Source organism: Miscanthus floridulus, chromosome 3 (genome assembly GCF_019320115.1).
Source record: "Miscanthus floridulus cultivar M001 chromosome 3, ASM1932011v1, whole genome shotgun sequence".
In the NCBI taxonomy this organism is placed as follows: domain Eukaryota; kingdom Viridiplantae; phylum Streptophyta; class Magnoliopsida; order Poales; family Poaceae; genus Miscanthus; species Miscanthus floridulus.
In genome coordinates, this window is record NC_089582.1 from 62259258 (window position 1) to 62272297 (window position 13040).

At 43.4% G+C, this 13040-nt stretch overlaps 1 pseudogene; it reads left to right on the top strand.

The window, feature by feature from the left end:
- Window positions 1–1662: 1662 nt before the first annotated feature.
- Window positions 1663–13040, top strand: part of LOC136543813 (uncharacterized) — a 56872-nt pseudogene continuing 45494 nt past the window's right edge.

Here is a 13040-nt window from a genome sequence, read left to right on the forward strand (position 1 = left end):
TCCAGCCTCGATGTCTTGTACATCCACTCCTTGTCCATGACCGCGAACACCTTGCACACACAACCAACAAAAATGGTGCATATAAGCGTAGCAGTATGGAAAAAAGGCAGCCGGGTAGCTCTAGATCTGATTTCTCTCTCCTCCATATAGACCTAGATCTAGATCTTGAGAAAAAGCACCCAAATTATGAAAAAGAGAGGAGATTGAAGGTTTGAGAGCGAGAATCAACCTCTTGCGGTGCCCCCTTCTACAAATCAAAGGGCAAAACCTCTCCCCCTAGAAAATGGCCACTTTTTAGGGTTTTAAGCTCAAAACCCGAAAAAATGGAAGAGGAGCCGTGGGGAAGAAGGGTGGATGCGGTTGCATTTATAGCCTAGAACTAACCAAGGCGGGCATTATAAGGAAACCGCCTCGGTTAATCGCCTGATAACCGAGGCGATTGCTTTAGACCAAACGCCTCATTTAATGCATTAACTGAGGCGGTTGCGTAAGAGCAACCGCCTCGGTTAATCCGTATTAACCGTGGTGGTTATGTTACAGTGCCCGCCCAGGTTAAGGATTAAACGAGACGGTTGCTAGCCTGGCTACCCTGCCTTGAATAACCGAGGCGGGCAGCCATGCCAACCATCACGGAGCCCCAAAGTGAAACGTTGCGCAAAAGATTTTCTGTAGTAGTGTGTTCAAGGTGCAAAGGAAATCAAGAGTAAGAAAGCGCGAACCTTCACTTATGCATTCTTTACTTATTCTTCAACAATTGATCAATGCCAGTCAACTATGCAAAGCAAGCCACTATTGAGATCAAACCATATTCACTCTTTGTCTTGTTTTGCCTTATCAAATGTACTTGCTTCTTCTTCATTTAAGACATGGCATGAGTTTGATATAATCATTAGCAACGAAACCTATTGATCGAAAGACTCATCAAACTCATTAGTCTTTTAATTGTTTTATATCATCCAATGACAAAAAACTACTAGATGAGGACCTAGATGCACTTTCACTTGGCTATAAACCCTGAGGCCTGAGGTCATATATATGCCTATCTTTGTAGCAGTGGTTCACTTTTTTTTTTAACAATTGTCGTTTGATATATTCTTATTAACAAAGGATAGCTGAAGCTGAAACAAACCAGTAACGTTTGTGTGAAAGATAAGAACGCGTAGCATGCGAGGAGGCCTGTGTGATGGAAGCTTAAAGTTAACAACCCAAACGCCTTTGGTTATTTCTTTTTTCTCATCCAAGATTGTCTCTGGATCGGAGGCGCGAGAGGAACAGGCACTGTCTATCGAGATCTCTTAGCCTTGCTTGTGTCTAGTCTCAGGTATTATTCTATAATAGCTTGCAAGGTACGAAAGATTTCCTAGACAGCTTGTCTCGTATAGAAAACCTATACGCAAGCACGTGTACGGACGGAATATATATATATATATGTATATATATATATATGTATATATATATATATATATGTATGATCGAAACTAGTGTTGTGCGTGGCCGCGCGCAACTGATGAAACAGTGCGTGCATATGCAAGCATGCCAAGTGATACTGGTAGGAAAACCATGGATTCATCGGCTGACGATCGTGATGAGGAAAACAACATCTTCCTGCCGAAAGAGTGCCTCAACATCGCCATTCTCTGCACCGCCTTCGCTTACAAGGCCATGGATGGCCTTGGGACGCTGGCGACTATCTGGGCGACCGTAGTCCTGCTTGGTGGATTCTCCCCCCTTGTCAAGGAGCAGGACTTTTGGTATGTCACCATCATTGCCTTCGTCCAATCCATCGGGTACGTACGTGTTTATATTACTCTGAGCTTGTTAATTAATGTTGTTGTATTTCGTTCTCTTCGATCTCTGAATTGCACAATTTCAAAGTTATTATCCCCACGTCGAGAATTAAGATTTGTGCGCCAAGTGAAACTATATTGTTTTTTGCTGAAGCATATTTGAATTGTTAATTAAACTGCACTTTATGAATTTACACAAACTGACAATATGAACATGATTTTATGTTGAGCTGTTATACAGTTCAAATCCAAACCCTATAATGCGTCAAGTCGTGGGCCGGTACCAGCTGGTACCAGCTAGAGGATTAGAAATTTCAGAAGTAATTTCATTCGATCTCTTTCTCCAGAAATTAGATCATTGGGTACTATAGTGTCGCGGAGCTCAAGTGGCCGGTGGCACACATGTCATTAGCTATTTAGCTAGCCGGCGCTGGATGGAAGGATGCTGTCTGAATCCGGTGGCACGGCAACAACGCCATTATGCCAATGGCCGATAGCCATTGCGCTCGAGCGTGACTCGTGAGGCCGAGGCAACACAGCTTCCTGTCACTACGTTAGATATGATTTTCAGGGGCGACTAATGGGCATTTGTAGGGATGGTTCGGTCAGCCGCCCCTACCATACCGTCTCTATAAATCATGTATTTGTAGTGGCGGTTCCCAGACCGCCCCTACAAATCGATTTGTAGAGGCGGCTAGTGTGATCAGCCGCCCCTACAAATCGATCTGTAGGGGCCCCTACAGATCGATTTGTAGGGGCGGCTACAGTACCAACCGCCCCTACAGTGTATTTTTTTGCAAAAAAATTTTCAAATTACCAACACGTGCTCCCCCAAATCATCCTGTGACGAGTAAAATACATGATCAAATATACTGGCAAACTTGACTGTAATATTGTGACCCAAACAAGATTGTTTAGCCAAAAATTTCTAAACATCTTCTATAGTACAAGAACCACAAGACTAACAAACAGACTCATATTATAACAACAAAACATATATCTATATCACAAAAAGACCAAGCAAGCATGGTGCATTGAGCTGTGTAGATGGCAGCAGCAGCTAGCATAGACGGGCAGAACTGGAGCATCTCGTATTCGACAAGACTCAGCTCGATCATGAAGAAAGACAGGAGTTCGAGCTGTCCAGTAGTATAAAGATTTTGTCAGGGTTTATGTACTTGTACAGCAAACCTATAGCTTACATGATTTATTGATCACAAAAACAGGAGTATGTATTAGTATCTTACCTTCTTCTCAGATTGTGCTGCCTTTAGAAACTTCTCATGAAACAGTATGGAGTCGGCACTGACATATTGAAATTAAGCGTGTTCACTATCCTCCTCTCCTGCGGAGATTTCAATGTCAGTTATCTGGTTTATTGGTATGTTTTCCGCTAAAGAAGACGTAAGCTGCCATGAAACTGATCATGTCACATATAACATGATCCCACCAAATAGTAAAATCTTATATATATGGAAGAAAGAGTGTGATCCCACGAAAAGTCACAAAACATGAGTCCAGTAGTTCAACTTACAGCAGCAATGGAAGGGCTGCTATCTTCACCTGGATGAGGATGGGTCACATCAGCACCAAATATGATGGTAGGCCTGTCAGTCACCAAAGGAATGCGTCTTGACACTGCATCAACCAGCACTGTGTTCCTTCCTCCAACCTTTGAAAACAAATAAAATTTTCTTTTTGGACTCGACAACTGAAAAAAATGCTAGACAGACAAAAGCATAGTCGATAGAAAACCAACCTTGACATTTATCTTCAGAGCGAGATTTGCCAGTATCTGTTTGTTCATCTTAAAAACATGCTTTGCACAGCAGCACTGTGAAACTAATCCAAGGTCAATTTCACAGATACGCTTCCAATCACCTGAGACCAACACAGAGCATTAACACCAATCATGAGCAAAGTATATCTTGAGGCATAGTACATACATAGGTGTCTTATTAGCAAAGTATAAAGCTACTACTAATAGTTAGGCAAAAACACAGTGGAATTAATACAGTGGTTTTACGGATTGAACGACATTTTAACATAAGCCAAAAATTCGACCGGAGGATCAATAGCTGGAAAAACAATTATCTGAACATGAATGCCCAGCAAAACTCTAGTCATAGTGCGCTGTGAAGAGAAATTGATCAAGTGGACGGCATCTTAAAAAAATTTCATGTTTCTGAACAGAACAACTTATGCATACCATTTACTCATATAGATACAGCCAATATTTTTAACTATTTGGTTATAAACATTTTTACAAAATACAAAATACTATTTAGAAAAATGTAATCGAATTGAATTTTGATAATTATACAAAGGACCTACTGACACCCTTCACATATCACTCACCTCTGACATACCGAGGAAACCAAATTGGCAGAGAAGTCTCTAAGTTCCCAGTGGTTATCTGAGAGCCTATGCCCTAGCCTTTTTGCAACAATGCAAGTGATCATTGATGGCATCAGCTGGTGCAACTACAAATCAAGATAATCATTGCTAATTTAGGACTAATATGATGAGAAGAATATACAAAATGACTAAAAAATAAGTCACACACATGAACTATCAAAACTTTATGGTTTACCACTTACATAAGTTTCAATATGAATATGTGGATTACGGAGAAGACTTTGGACTACTCTCATTAGGGCAAATAAAACAAGAAGATCACCCAAACTCCGGGTAACCTAAAATTCAGATGGTTACACACTTAATGCCATCTCAAAAAAATAACACCAAAAGCAAGAAGCTACTGTAAAACCTCGTCTGCAATGTAGTAGGAAAAGTAAGGAACCAAAGGATGGAGACAAGCAAACGAACTAGCCTGAGTTCCTATCACGAATCCCATAGCAATCGAACAGATCTAAGCGCCATGCGCACCATTCCCACACAAAGAAATCTGCATCTACGGCTACCTGAGCTCAGATATGATCCACTAATGCCACGTCGGAGGGGGGGTGTCGCTCACCTTGCTTGTGCCCGGCGCCCTTCTCAACCATGTGGCACTGCGTGCACTTGGTCTTGAAGATCTTCTCGCCCGCCTTGGGGTTCCCGGGGGGAGCCTCCGAGAACGACGCCATCGCCACAAGCAGATATCTGAGTCTGAGCCGACGGAGATGAGGAGGAGGCCAACCGCAACTTCGTCACCCCCTTGAGGAGCTTCATGGAGCAGACAAAGAGATAGGCACATCCGGAGAGAGAAATCGAGACAGAGGGAGAGGCAGAGGAAGAGACAGGCACCTAGGGTTTCATGGAGCAGATGAGATGTCGCATCGGGGGCAACTGAGCCGGCGACCACCGGTAGGTGCCGTGCCCGGGGACGCCCACCCACCACCCGCTGCATCGGCGACTTGGCCGGGGCCGCCGTTGCTGCGTCCCTGCGGCGCAAGGGGGAGGGGGCGCGAGGGGGGAGAGGCATGGAGGAAGAGGAGGGCGGCTGTAGCATCCGCTGCCCGCTCGCGCCAGCCGCCGTCGCCCTGGGCACTGCTCATGTCGGGAGGGGGAGAGAGCGTAGAGGAGAGAAAGAGAGGGGATGGGAAGAGAAGCTCTGAAGAAGAATATATTTTTTGACTATGCTCTAGAATATATAGCTAGAGTGATTTGTAGGGTCGGCTGGTGATTGAGCTGCCCCTACAAATAGAAACACCGAGGGCGGCTGGTGAGAGAGCCGCCCCTATAAATCAGACCCATTTGTAGGGGCGGCTCGTATCACTAGCCGACCCTGTTGTTCCATTTGTAGGGGCGGCTGGTTTCTAGCCTCCCGAGCACGCCACTGTAGGGGCGGCTCCATCACCACCCGCCCCTAAAAAAATTTGTCCCATTGATACAAACCATTTTTCACGTAGTGTGTGGTGGCTAACAACGCCGTGGTAGTTGGCGTTGGCTTTGGGATGCCACGTTAGCTGGTGTATAGGCGCAGTTGATTTTATTTTTTTAGCCTAGACTCCTATGTATACAAGTTGTAGTATCTAAACTCTATACAATACATTTATACCACATGCATGCATACCCTAGTACCACCAACGTCCTTCTGGACATCACCTAAGTGACTCAACCATCCAGCTAACAGCTCGCTCGTGTATAGGCATGGCGGATTGGCGTGACGGCAAGGCATATAACATATACTAGTAATAAATATGTCCATATGTTCTAACAGGAGCAAAACTATCAAATATTAACAGGAAACGAGGATGAAAATGTTATATTTTTACTTTTTTACCCTATAAAATTAAAAAGGTAGAATTTATTTTATGACGATGATGTCATCTATAATATACTCCCTCCGTCCAAAAAAACGCAATTCTAGCTTGTCCAGGTTTAAAGCTAGAATTGCTTTTTTTGGATGGAGGAAGTAAATTAATATGGTAAGGATATGACAATATCCTATTAAGTCTGTCTCAAATTGAAATACAACCTTGATAGGTTTTTTTTCTTTCATTATAAGGTATAAAAAATTTATATATCATAACTTTAATTTTCGTACTTTCCTTGTGTTGGTAGAGTTGATATTAAGTTTTGTGATTTTTTGAGGATCCATGAAGATATGTAGTTCTACTACCTGATTAAAGTCAATAAGGAATTAGTTACATCATGTCAAGGATTGGTCTGTCCATTCATAATTAGGATGGAGATCTCCCCCTTGATTTTCACATGACAGCCCTCTTCAAGGATTACATTGGTATATGCCTACAACATGAAGATAGATTTATTTTGGTTAGATTAATAATAAACTCCTTAATTTTAGTTTATGGTTCAACTAGTTGGACCATCGGCTGATCTAGGTTCTAGTAATAACAAGTTTTATTTTTTATTAAAACTATCCAACAACCTAGTGGTCGAAATATTTGCTTATATATTAGGAAAAATGTCGATGATTCAAAGACATATATTTATCATTTATTTTGATATTTATAATAAAAAAACATAGATACTCTAGTCTAGAAAAGAAAAAAAATTAAAACAGTAGGGAACGGTGGACGGAATGAAAAAGAGAAAAAAGGGACAAACGCTCAGAAAAACTGACATAAGGGAAACGATAAAAATGGATGCTATACTAAAAAACTGATAGAAGGAAAAAAACACGGTGACTAGATGGGGAACAAAAAGAAAAAATAGACGTGATTACGGATGTTGAAACAAGAAATTTACAGGCAGAAATTTTGACTCTAATATATAAATAAATGATTTTTATTAAAGGCATCATTTTTTTAAACATGATTGGATAAAAACCATATGTAGAAAATGTTTTAGAGACAGACTATCCACTCCTAAAATTGATTTGTACTAACTGCCCATGGAAATATCCTCTATTTTACTTCCAGTGGTGGTCAATGTAACCACCGACCCTAGAGATGCTACTTCTGGTACCGACCGCCGCTGAGAATAGAGGTATTTGAGGGACGATTAGAAACACCCATCATACAAATCGATTTTCAGTCAATTGGTAATGTGATTCACCTCTAAAAATATGTGTCACACAAAAATTCACAATATTTTTAAATAAAGTCAGACGAAGATAAACTTTATATGAAAGGTGTAGAGCTTAATTAGATCTAAAACTTTATATGTGATGAAATTTTTTGTTACAAATTGTTTAGTGGCCCAAATATATGTTTTAATATGTCCTATCTTGAAATATAATTTTTTCAATTTTTCAAACAACCTTCAACATAGATATGCCCTATACTAAAGTCGCGCTCAAAGAGATATGTAACACCCAAAATTTTTCATTCTTTTAAAATAAGTAAATTTGATTTAATTATGTTATTAAGTGTGCAATCAATTATAGGAAATTAATAATTTTTGGGGAATTAAAATCAATTATAAGATTAGAAACTTTTGATGCATACATGCTACTGCAATATTTATTCATGTGATGATTGTTCTTGAATTAAAGTTCAAATGAATTCAAAAATTATTTGAAAATGCTTTTGGAAAATTTGTTTGGAAAATAAAAAGGAAAAAGGATTTATTCTTTTCTCCTCTCCTTCCTCACTTTCGGCCCACATGGTTTTTTTTCCTTTCCCGCGGCCCGTTCACCCTCCTCTCTCCCCTTTCCCCGCGTCGGCCCAGCAAGCTCCGCCGGCCCAGCTCCCCTTCTCCCTGGCGCAACCGCCCGCGCGTGCGCCTGGGCAACCGCCGCCCGCGCCCGGCCTTCTCGCGTCGTGGGAGTGCCCCTCCCCGCGCCTGGCCTCTTTAAATCGAAGCCCGCACCCAAGCCGCCCCCCTGCTGCCCCTCTCCACTCCGTTTTCGCCCACGCCTCTGAGTTCGTAATTGCCGCACGGAGGAGCTTCACCAACGCCGTCCGCCGACTTCTCCCTCGCACGGACCGTCACCGCCGTGCATCGCCGTCCTCCTTCTTCCCCGCGGTGAGAGCCCCTCGGCCTCCCTCTATCTCCCGGTACCTCTATTTTCTCGTTTCTTGGCTTCTCGAGCCTTGGCTGCGAGCTTCGCGAGCCATGGTCGCCGACCATGGCGGCCACCGTGCTACCCGCCGTTTCCTGCCGCCGAAATGGCATGGCCGCGACCCCCCTTCTTCCCCCGCGCTCACCGGTGCCCTCAGATGTCCGTTTGGTGAACCCTAGCCCCTAACCGCGCGTGACCGAGTCCTTCACGCCGCCGGCCATGGCGCCTGGTCGCCGATGACACTGTTCTGGCCGGCCTTCCCTCCCCAGGCCGATCCTAACCACCCATCGCGAGATCAACGGCCAGGATTAGAAGTTACCCCTTCGCGTGGCTGTTTTGCAAAAGAGTCCCTGGACTTTTCTAAGTCCTAACCCGCAGCCCAAAGCGTATTTCCCCGAATGCGCAATCTCGATTGGAAAGCGTAAACTCCACGGCTTAAGTCAAAAATACGTTTTCAGTATTTATAGAAATGCCATTTGAACTGTTTCGCTTATAAAATTGTTGTTTTAGCTCCGAATTGATCTATTCAAATCGCGTTAGCTTTGTAATTTCATAAGCTACATGTTGGAGCTAGTGTTAGTCAAGTTTGGAACTTTTTAATTTCATGATTAGATTTAAATAAATATATGGCTATAGGAAAACCCGTTTAAATCATAACTTTCGCATTTTAGCTCCGTTTTTCGTGAACTTCGCGTTGACGTGATCGTAGCGAGACGTAGATTATGTTTACAAACATTTTATCTTGTTTTCAATACTGTTGGTGTACTGTTCTAATGATAGAAATGTTTGCTTTGCATGAATGCTTTTGGAATGTTGTATGTTGCCATGTTGGTCGCGTTCAGACGGTGAGGAAAACGTTGGAGACCAAGAACTCTTCGACGACTAGCAGGACCAGCACGAGTTTGTGAACCAAGGCAAGTATAACATGGGCCTTCCTTGATGTCCTATTTCACTTTAAATCAACTACTCATTTGCATGTGTCTAATTTTGATACCCGTAAGGACATCCTAGTGATTGTTTATCATGTTCCTTGTCTCCTATGGGTTAAATGCATATGGGTAGATTGCTAGTGCTCTAACTGAACTTGATATACACGATGATGAATGATTCTATGGAATAAAGTGAGTAACATGATTTATAACAACTGTTCCATAGGGCGAAAGTGCAAATGACCTTTGTTCATGTTGCTCCTAGCCCTCCATAAGGACTTATCTGTCGGCAAAAGCTGGGACTGACAGTGCAACCGGGAGAGTCATATGGCTCTGACTTTAGCTCAGTAATAGGATCTTTTCTAGCTAGTTAGAGGTTACCTTTTTGGCACAAATGGGGCTTGCCACGTTGGGTATAGGGCTGCCTCTGTTCCTATGAGTATAGCCACGATGGATATGTGTCATAGGAAAGGGGGGTTCCTACATCTGCCTGCCAAGGAAACCTAGCGGCTTTAACTTGTTAGGGAAACCTATGAAATGGCTTCATAGTGTACCCTGCCCGCTCACCTTGGTAGTGACATGGGAGTAATTAACCCGGGCATATGGGGATCACGACTCGCGGTGAATGTGCACCACCTCTGCAGAGGGTAACAAACTGTTATAACAGCTGTGCTCACGGTTACGAGCGGCCCGAAAAACTCACAGAATAACTGGTTACTTGTTGATGATCATTTAAAGTTATTCAATGATGATATATGGTACACTTGACCCCGATATATGTTCTTATGGGAATTAAATGGGAGCTTAAGCATAACTTGATAATACTTGAGAATAAAAGCTTGACCTATTAAAAATGCTAACTGCAGTAAACCAAAGTCTATCCTTTTTGAGCTTCATAACCCCGTGTTAGCTTGCTAAGTACGGAATGTACTTACACTTGTTTATTTTCTTTACTTGGATAAAAATCCCGGATGGGTAACAGATGACAACGGGTATGAGGATTTCCCGGAGGATTATTAGGCTTGTGGTCAACTAGTTGACCTTCCCTGTGATGAAGCCCACGAGAGTTTATTATCTTTTTATTTTCCGCTGTGTGATGTAAAACTAAGTTGTTTTATGGATCTGATGTAAGGACACCGTGATGATACTTTCTGTAATTTGTCAGCTTGTGTGTGTGATTGATCCCTGGGCACACGCGAGTTAGTGCATTCAATTTTATCCTTAAAATTGGGTGTGACAAATTGGTATCGGAGCCGTGTTGACTGTAGGACGCAAGCCTAGTTAGAAAATGGTTGTTTTAGCATCTTTGCTCCTCTAGTTTCTTGCTTACTGACTTATTCTTGTTATTTTATTAAAACATTTATGCTTTTCATACCTTAATCTATTATTTAAAATTGTTGATTTAATTCTATCTCACTTTAAATCTATAGATGTCTCATAATCCGAAGACTGCTCATCTCAGCACCGCCGGCTATCGTGCCATGTTCACCCCGCGTGCCCCACTGGCGGAGAGGGAGATTGTGATCATCTCCGACGACGAGGAGATGGCTACACCGACGCCTACACCGACTCCTACACCAGTCGCCGTGCTAGTCTATCCTGTTGTAGCTACACCTGAGGAGTCGACGGCTACTTCCCCTACACCTGCACCCTCCCCAGCTATTCCCGTGGAGGACGAGGAGATTGGCTGGAAGTGCAAGTACTACTTCAAGCCAGCTCCAGAGACAGCCTACTACCACACTCTCCTCACTCACGTGCTGGACGACTACTACCCCGACTTGCATGCCTCCATCAGCTACCACTGCGCCGAGTATCAGCATCCATTGGAGGCTACCTTCTGGAAGGTAGAGCTGGTGGTCACCGCTTGGAACGATATCAAGAATGGACATGAGGTGGAGACTATCCACTGTGCCCCTGCCAGGAGAGCCCATGCTTTGGATGGCATGGAGGATGCAGCACAGAATGCCTACATCCACTACCATGGTCGTCGCTTTGAGGCCATGAGGGAGGATCACTTCAGGTTCCTTCCTCGAAATGATCATGAGGGTGTTTGGCAGGTTTTGGCTCCACCAGAAAATAACCCAACTCTGGAGGCAACGGTGCAGCATGTCCACGCTATGCAGGGAGTGGATGATGAAGTCAAAGGAGAACTGCGTGCATCTCAGAGGGCGCAGAGATGTCTTCAGAAACAAGTGGATGAACTTCGAGCACAACATGGACAGCCTTCCCTCTACAAGAAGAAGTGCCGTTCCTTCACCATGATTGACACCGCTCCATAGGTGTTAGGTGCCTTGATCTAGATTACCACGTTGTTAGTTCGTGTTCTTATTTAGTCTTGTTGGTCTTGTGAACTTGGTTGATTAGATGTTTAATTTGTGAACTTGGTTGATTTGGTATTTTGCTTGATTGCTGGAAGTTTGTGGGCATGTCCACAACTTCCTTAGATTGGAACTTTTAGTTAGAATGAAATCTTAATGCAGATGTTTCGCTTTATCTTATCTCTGCTGTGCTGATTTCTGGAGCAGCCTGTGTTCTTTATCTGGTATCTCGAAATCTGGGATGATAAAAATTCTGAAATTTTTGTGGAGATAACTAGACCTCTGTATTTTTTAAGTGTCTTTGGAATCACGTCAATAGCTGTTCAGGTTTGGGAGATCTAGCTGACAAAAGTTGATGTTCCTGCGCTGTCTGGAACTCAGAACAGTTTTGGTTTAGCTCTACTTTTGACTATGTGTGAGTCTGAATCTGTAAAAGTGGTCTAAAAGAAAGTTGTAGCTGATGTCCTAAGCTTTCTAACGAATCTTGGTGCATCTCTGTTGGATCTCTGAAACTCGAGTTATAACAGTTTTACTGAACTGCTGAATTTGAATCTTGTCCAGAAAATTCTCGGCATTGTTTCTTATCTTTTGTAAGCTCTCTATAACTGGAAAAATCTCTAAATTTTGCGCATTTGTTGGAAAACAGATGGCCGCAAGAGGAGGAAGAGGCAGAGGCCGTGGTCATGGGCATGATGCTCTTATAAATCCACCACCGCCACCTGTGACCATGGAACAGATATTGGGAATGCAAGCGCAGCTGATGCAAGCTATGATGCAGCGCTTGGACAATGAACCTGCAAGAGGGCCACCGCCTGTCCAGGTTAGAGATAAGCGTGGAGAGTTTATGAAAGGTCGTCCACCGGTGTTCACCCATGCCTCAGACCCTATGGAGGCCGATGATTGGTTGCGTGCTGTGGAGAAACAACTAAACATAGCTCAATGCAACGACCTTGAAAAGGTGTTGTACGCCTCTGGGCAACTCCAAGGAGCTACTCAGGATTGGTGGGAATCATTCCAGTTTAGACGTCCCAACAATGCTCCTGCTATCACTTGGCAGGAATTCAAGGACAGTTTCCGGTCATACCATATTCCTGATGGACTAGTGGAACTGAAGCAGGAAGAATTCAAATCTCTCAAGCAAGGATCAATGACTGTGGTGGAATATCGGGACAAGTTCGCCCAACTATCACGCTACGCTCCTAATGATGTAGCGGGTGACAAGGATAAGCAACATCGTTTCCTCAAGGGACTCTATGATGGACTGCAGCTCCAGCTGATGTCTAATACTTATCCTAACTTCAGTCTTTGGTGAATCGCGCAATCGTGATTGATGATAAGCGCAAGGAGATGGAAGCTAAGAGAAGGCTCCAAGGGCAAGCTTCTGGAAGCAACACTCACCCACGTGCTTATCCCTAGCAAGGTTTCCAGCAGAGAAATCAAGGACCAACTCACCAGGGAAACCGTGGTCAGTATCCCCAGCGGAACCAGTTCTAGCAACACCCTCAGTACCAGCAATAGTTTGGAAATCAGCGTCCTCCGCAACAGACCAGCAATCCTGCAACACACCAGGGAGTGCCTAACAATGCTCCTG